We start from the raw sequence: 8,587 nt of genomic DNA, 5'->3' as shown, positions 1-8,587 counted from the left end.
ATATAGGCAGATAAAAAATCAAATGACAAATTTAGTGAAATGATACAATCAGACTGCAAGGAAAACCAAAAGGTAGAACCAATAAATAAATCTACTACAAAAAAAAAACCTCAACAATAAATAATTTTTCGTCAAGAACTTTGTGTGCCAAGTGTTGTAAGAGCTAATTATTTTAAAATGTTAAAAAGGGAGAAATGGATGGATCTTAAATAGATAGTAAAACACAACTGAAGAAATGACAGAAGAATGATCATTTTTTACCACATGTTAACTTTTGCGGAATAGTCAAAATTGTGTATAGGATATTTGTCAACATGTATTTTATAGTAGACCTCCATAAAATTCCTCAATAAGTGAATGAAACTCAACTTGTGTTTGCTTTCTCAATATGGGTGATGAATTTATCCCCTCATCTGTTCTTGAGCCCCACCTGGCAAAGACATTGTGATGACTGGATGAAAGGACGGGCCTGAGGAGTGGAAATTAGGGCCTTTCATGGTATCTCAAAATTTCTCCACTAGCCCCTCTCTGTCCATCTCAGTGTTTCTGTTATGCAAAACAAACAAACAAACAACACAGCAACACATATTTTCAGTTAATCTATACCAGTGTGTGTTTGTTGCATGCTGCAAATTGCAGACCATAATGAAAACAGCGTTGGTTATTTTTGCTCGAGTTCCAGTTCTCAGCTAAAGTTGGAATATTCTATTACCACCACATTTGAAATTCTGAGAGTGTAAACAGATTCAGCACAAGAAAAAGAAACAAAAAATCAAGTCCACAGGCTTTCTGCCTCCGATTCTGCCTCACACAGGTCTATTGGGATGGATTTTCCCTCTCTCCAAGAACTCAGTTCGCCAGGGCCAGGAACCATCTTATGTTTTACGTGAGTGTTCTATGTTATTCCACTGTCCTCAAAGGCATGTATGAAGGGGACAGTGGTCCAGAAGCTAGATTTCCAACCACCTAAAACATTACACATTTTCAGACAATGCATGACATCCCAGTTGCTTTGGTTACAAACATCCTGCATTTCTTAATCAGACAGTAAACAGTAGGACGGAACTGAGCATCTCACTGTTTACTTGCAAGCACTAAGATACTTCTGCTATTTTTCTTTTTTGAGGTCTGTGCCTCCAGTAGATAAACCTGCATTAAGTACTAGAATTTTCTCATATAGGTAGTTAGGCTAGTGGAAACTTTCACAGTCCTGGACAATGATTGGATGAATTGTTATTGTTTTTAAAAATTGTGTATGATTTTTGAATTTACTTTTAAACTTTAGGGACATTCATAGCAATTATCCCTAGTCAAAGATCACTTCCAATGGTTCAAAAACTTCTAAATTTGCCACATGACCCAGCAATTCCATTCTTAGGGATATACCTAAGTGTAATGAAAACATATGCCCTACAAAAACTATTTTCTAAACATAAATGACAGCATTATTTATAATAGTCAAAATGAGGACAGAACCCAAATGTTGATCAACCGGTGAATGAGTAAAGAAAATGCCTTATACCTTATACCTATGCAATAGGATATTATAAAGAAAAAAATACTAATTCATGCTACAGCATGGACAACCCTAAAAATTGTTGTGCTAAATGAAGGAAGCTAGATGCAAAAGATAACATGAAATGTCTGTATAGGAAAATCTACAACTGAAAGTGTTTTGCTTTGTTTTTGTGGCAGGGTCTCCCTCTGCCACCCAGGCTAGAGTGCAGTCAGGCACTCACAGAAGTTCTATGCAGTAAGTCATGAGAATTATAGACTGGATTTAAATAGCAGAGAATCTTGGTCAGAGAGACTCAAACCCCACTCCCATTTTTACTGGTTACTTGATCTCAGATACTTAGTTTCCATGGCCTCCATTTCCTCATCTGTCAATGGGCTTGAATGTGCCAACCAACCAAACTTACTTGCACAGTTTAAAATACTTACAGAATGTCTGATATGTAGTGAATGACCATTAATTATTACTAGGATTGGGTCTGATGGAAACAAGACTAAAATCTAGTTATTGAAATATGATGCAATAACTAAGTGTGGTTTTGAAGAAGGAAGACAAATTTTGCTTACCTGGAAGCTGTGGGAAACTTGCACATGGCCCCATCAGTAGGACTGATGAAGTATTTGTCACAACCATCCATGCCTCAGTCTTGGGTCCTGCAATATGATACTTACAGTGATGCTGATGAAACCAGCCCTCTAAGCTCTGTAAAATTAATCAGGGAAGAGGGAGAGGGAGAAATGAAAATAATCCATTGCAGCACACTCAGCATTCATTATGAGGTCACCCTGCTCTCTTCCACTTCCTCATAGTTGTTTGGTGCCTGTTGCCCCAGAATCCCGTAGACCCTATTACCAGATGATAGTTCCCCATAACTGCCCTGTACATAACAACCTGAACAGGTTCCTACACACCACTGGAACCACTGACTCCAGCTGGTCTGAAGGACCCCATAGGAGGCTGACTCACTAAAGAATGAAGCTTCTGCATCCAGATAATTTCGTCCCCTCACTCCAGCCAATCAATGATCCCAATTTTCCAGTCTCTCCCTTTCCATGATCCCCTTCAAAATCTCAGACTAGAACTCGCCAGGCATTTGGACTTGAGGGTCTTTTCCAATCTCCTTGCTGTGTGCCCTGCAATCACTGAACTCTGTTGCAAACCCCACTGTCTCAGCGTATTGGTCTGTAACTGCACAGCAGGCATACGCACCTTTTGGACCTATGACACTAAATGTGTACTTATTTTTCAGTAGCACTAAAGGGTGTCATTTTCCATATTGGGCAGTGTTGGGGATTAAAACTCAACCTTGTAAAACATGCACATGGAGAAAAAATGTATTCTTAATTGCCATAAACTTGGAAGCATCTAAGATGCCCTTCAGTAGGTGAGTAAGTAATCTGTGGCATATCTGGGGAATGGAATATTAGAGCACTAAAAGGAAATTGTTTATCCAGCCATGACAAGACACAGAGAAACCCTCAATACATGTTACAAAGTGAAAGAAACCAGTCACAAAAGGTTACATGCTGTATGATTCCAATATATGACATCCTGAAAAAGGCAAAACCGGAGACAGGAAAAGATTAGCATTTGCAGGAGTTGCACTGGGAAAGATGAATTAGCAGGCAGAGTACAGAGGATTTTCAGACAGTGAAACTACTGTATGATACCATAACAGTGGCTACGTGTCATTATATGTTTGTCCAAACCCATAAAATGTACAATACCAAGAGAGACCCAAATGTGAACTATGAACTTTGAGTGATAATGATGTGGCAACCTGATTTTATTGATTGTGACAAATGCATCACTCTGATATTAGATGTGGATGGTGGGAGGGGCTATGTATATGAGGTGCAGAAAGTATGGGGATCTATGTGTTCCATGAACTTTTGCTGTGAACCTAAAACTGCTCTGAAAAATGAAATACATTTAAAAGCAAACAGGCAATACTCAATTCTATCCAAATGGAAGCTCTTTTCGAGACATTTGATGCTCATCTCCAAGTCACTGTACTTTTGCTTCTATAAGAAAAACACATGCAAACCTTTACAAGATAGTGTGATGTCTCTATATTGTGTATCACTTAATTTCAGGGCCTCACCATCATTCACTTGTATTCTAGTTGTTTAGCAAAAATCTTGAACTGTGCATTATATGGTGAGTTGTTGTATACCTTTAAACTTCTTTATGATACAAGAAGTCCTCAAGACTCACGTGGTAGGTTAAAAAATGCTCCTACCCCCAAAGATATCTATGTCCTAATCTCTGGAATCTGTGAAGGTTTTATTATATATCAAAAAGAGAGAAAGAAGGAAGGTGTTTGCAGGTGTGATAAAGTTAAGGATTTTAAGATAGGGACATTCTCCTAGCTTAGCTGAGTGGCCCTAAATGTAATCACACCTCCTTCTAAGAGGGAGGTAAAGGGAAATTTCACACACAGACACACATGGAGAAGGTGACAAGAAGATGCAACAGAAGGAAATTAGAAGACATGAGTCGTGAAGTTTGGAGTAACACAGTAATGTGGCAACCACCAGAAACCAAATGTGTCAAAGAATTCAGAGAACACTAGCCCACCAACACTTTAATTTTGGCCCAGGGACACAGATTTTTAATTCCTACCCTCCGGGACTCTGGGGGAATAAATGTCTTGTTTCAAGCCATGGCGTTTCTCACCATTTGTTATAGCAACAGTGGGAAAGCAGTACAGCTCCCCAAATTGTTTTGGGAAAAAAAATGCTATAAAACTACTGAACCTGAAACAAGGTCACTGAGCTGATCCCTCCCATCTATTCCCAAATTCCTCTTTTGATTGATAATATTTGGAGATAGTATTTTTCTCAGACAAGGCCTTCAAACTATTATAGATTGGCTTTGAATCCATTCATCTTAGCACTCCACTGGGTTGGGCTTAAAGTTGCCTCAATCTCAGTATCCTAAGGTTAGTTGTGTGTGTGTGTGCATGTGTGGAGGGTGGGGTGGGGTGGGGTGGGGTGTATGTGTGTGTATGTGTGTGAGTGGGGAAGGGTGTGTGGGTGTGTGTAGACGGTGCCTACTGCTTCTATCATTTATACTGCTGAGTCGATAAAGGGCTGTAGTGTGTGTGTAGAAAGTGAAATGTGTACGTGGTACAAACATACTCTTGCCAAAGAAGTCATTTATGGGTATCCATGCTCTATAGAGCATTCCCTCTCATTTGTTTGGGAAGAGTAACAGACACATTCCTTTTACCCCTTAGGCATTTTTCCAGTCAACTAAATCAAATTCTATTTGTATCTCCTAGTCTTTCAATTATTTTTATTGCTTGCTTTACACCTCTCTCCAATTCATTTTTTCCCATTTAAAACTGGAAAATTAGCCAGTGAATTTAGCCTGCATTAGCGTTTGCCTGTCCCATACGGATGAGGCACATGACTTGCCTAATATCACTGGAGAGTTCTTTATTTTGCTGTTTGATCAGTAATAAGACTCAATTTTTAAATAATCATAATAGCACATACATAACCAGAAAAACACAGGTTTTTGAAGTATAACTACTTCAAAAATAAGTGTATCAGACAATACACTTATTCTGATGATACTTCCACTCCTCAAAATAATTTCACATATCCTTTACAGAAATGGCCTTAGAGTCAATTTTAACGTGAAACAACAAAATGGGCATCTCATTATTTAAAAGTCACGATTCTTATTATAGGCAAAGACAATAGAATCCAAATGTATTAACCACGAATTTTTTCCATTTATGAAGTTTCAATCTATATTTTAGAGATTTCTATTTACCATATTTGAAGTTATCTCAAATGAGGATTTTACCTTAAAATGCTCTGACTTTCCTTCAGGTGGCTAAACAGAAATGGCTTTCTCCTACAGTAGAATCTTTAGATCCAGGCAAGGGTCCCTTGGTTTTGGAGAGGAGGCTAGGAAATTTTTCAAGCCCTCCTTAGGTGTCTGGGACCAGCCATCCCCATTGCAGCCTGGGCAGGGTGCTCTGAGCACCTACTGGGGGCGCATGTCCCACTGTCTCTCCCTTTGGGAGCTCTCTCCAGCTCCCCGTCCCAATCTTTCCTGTGATCTCAGAGACATCCAGATGTTCAGGAGATCAGGAGGCTGCCCGTATTATATGGTATTATATTACATGGGCTTGTGCCTGGCCCAGAATATTTGGGTTCCAATCGACAATTCTGGCAAACAGATGATGTGGGATTGGGACACCAACATGGTGCCAACGCTCTGATTTTGGGTGACATGCAATCATTGTGGAGGTAGGGCCAAGACAGTGCTCCGGGCTGGGGCTGCATGTGTAGGCAGGTGTTCAAGACTTCCTTCATCCGTTTCTGCCCGTGCTGCCCACGGTGGCACAATGCTGAGGTCAGCCTCCGCCTCCCCAGGTTCCTCCCACAGGCCCAGGCCTTCCTTCCCACTCAGATGGTGTGTGGACATCCAGGTATTCTCAACACTGAAAGAGGTCTCAGGCAAGGCTCTGATTACAGCCTCAAAGTCCAAGAGAAGACAAAGTTTAAGAGAACATGTGTTGTTCTAGGTTTACACAATAGAATCATAGAATTTCCAATGGAAAAAAGAACATGAAAAAATGAATTGCCTTTTACATTTTCCTGCACATTCTGCATAAGAACTGCCCTTGGGATTCTCATCAGCAAAAACAGTGATGATGTTTGAAAGAGTCATAGCTGCACAATGAGCATGAGTGGGCATCATGATGTCATGAGTAACAATGTAACCAGCGTAAAATAAATGCTACTAGGGAACCATAAAGGCAAGAAGATACTTATTATTTTAATATGAACAGTGCCCAGTGAGCCATGAGATGAGTAACAGGAGTGCAGCCATCTTGGTCGTGGGGAAGAGAGATGAAATTAGCAAGAAATGGTGCTCTTGACAAGAAAGAACATGAAGAGATCATCCTAAGACCTGAATGGTATGAGATGGTGCCTGGTAACTATGAAGACTCTTCATCTGCACTGATTAGATGATAAATAAGTATGTAAGCACCTGTCTGTATGCATTATTTTACATCTTCATCAATAAATCACTATACTTTTCATAAGCCTATGGATTAAATGTTTTAATAAATATTTTATAAACAAGAGTTCTACACACAAAATAATTTGATTCCACCCCTACAGGCTCTACAGGCAGCCTAGTACTGCAGATAATTAACCATATTGACTCCAGATTCACACGATGCTATTGTTCATCTGTCTAACAAATAATCATTGAGCTCCCACTAAGTGCCAGAAACCACTTGTTGGAGGCAGTGAAAATAAACGTATTTTACAGGAAAATTGTATTAGTCAGGGCTCTCTAGAGGAACAGAGCTAGTAGGATATATGTAAATGTGAAGTGAGTTTATTAAGGAGAATTAATTGACTCACACCATCACAAGGCGGAGTCCCATAACAGGCCCTCTGCAAGTTGAGGAGCAAGAAAGTGGCTCAATCCATGTCCTAAAACCTGAAAACTAGGGAAGGCTGCAGTGCAGCTTTCAGTCTGTGCTGAAGGCCCAAGAGCCCCTGAGAAGACACTGGTGTAAGTCTAAGTGTCCTAAAGCAGAAGCATTTGGAGTCTGATGTTTGAGGGCTGGACGCATTCATCATGGGAGAAAGATGAAGGCCAGAAGACTCAGCAAGTCAGCTTCTACCACTTTCTTCCACCTGCTTTTCAAGCCACACTGGCAGCTGATCGGATGGTGGCCACCACATGAGTGGGTTTCCTTGAAGGTGGGTCTTCCTCTCCCAGTACACTGACTCAAGTGGGGTCGGAAGTTCCAGACAAGCCTAGCCAACATGGTGTGAAACCTCGTATCTACTAGAAATACAAAATTTAGCCAGGCGTGGTGGTATATGCCTATAATCTTAGTTATTCAAATGGCTGAGGCAGGAGAATCGCTTGAACCCAGGAGGTGGCGATTGCAGTGAGCCGAGATTGTGCCATTGCACACTCCAGCCTAGGTGACAGACTGAGATTATATCACAAAAACCAAACCAAACCAAACCAAAACAAAACAAAACAATGTACTGACTCACTGATCCATTTTTTTTTTTTTTGAGATCGACTCTCACTCTGTCACCAGGCTGGAATGCAGTGGCACAATTTCAGCTCACTGCAACCTCCAACTCCCTCCTTCAAGCGATTCTCATGCCTCAGCCTCCGGAATAGAGGGGACTGCAGGCGCACACCACCACACCCAGCTAATTTTTGCATTTTTAGTAGAGACGGGGGATTTCAGACCCAACTTTTGATGAATCAGTGAGGGACAGTATTTGTAGTGGTGGGTTAAATCAAGGAGTAAATGCTTACAAAGCAAAAAATTGTAAGGATATTGCTACCACATGCAGTTCAAAACAGGTAAGTATGGTGCCTCACTGAGCACCTTCTTACCTCATTATTTATTGTCCTGCATTTGTATGATTATTATATACTTAGCAAATTTTTATTTTACAGTAATTTGTAAAATAACTTATTCATTTTCCAAACCACTACTAATTCCAGTTTAGGGTTACAGGTGGGTGGAGCCTCTTCTTGAGGCTGAGGACGAAAAGCGGATATCAGCCTTTTGGTGGCCCCCATTCTATGGCAGGTGCACTCACACACACACACTCACAGTCACCCACACAGGGACCATGTGGACACGCCACGAAACTGACAGGCAAAGCTTTGGGATGTGGAGGGACACCAGAGTACCCAGAAAAATATCTCACAACCACATGGGAGAACGTGAAGACTCCACACAGACAGTGGCTCTGGCTGGTTATTATCTTTTTTCTTATCAACGTTATAACAAAGTGGTGTCAAATGAAATGACCTTGTTTGAGAGACTGCTTCCTATATTAATAAGATAACAGATGTGTTGTGCTACCACTAAAATACTGAAAATGTCCGTGATTAAAATAAATTGCGTTGAGTAAAAGAAGAATCTCTTATCATTCACAGCAAATGTTCCTTTCTTAAGATGAAGTTAAACTAAAAGCAGTGGCAGTCCCTTCTTTAATTTGGTAATCACAATTACAAATAATTTGTTGAAGAGGGCCACTCTTCTTGAAGTAG

This window comes from Callithrix jacchus, chromosome 11, assembly GCF_049354715.1.
Source record: "Callithrix jacchus isolate 240 chromosome 11, calJac240_pri, whole genome shotgun sequence".
Taxonomy (NCBI): Eukaryota; Metazoa; Chordata; class Mammalia; order Primates; family Cebidae; genus Callithrix; species Callithrix jacchus.
The sequence above is the reverse complement of the archived record's forward strand: the minus strand, read 5'-3'. Positions refer to the sequence as shown.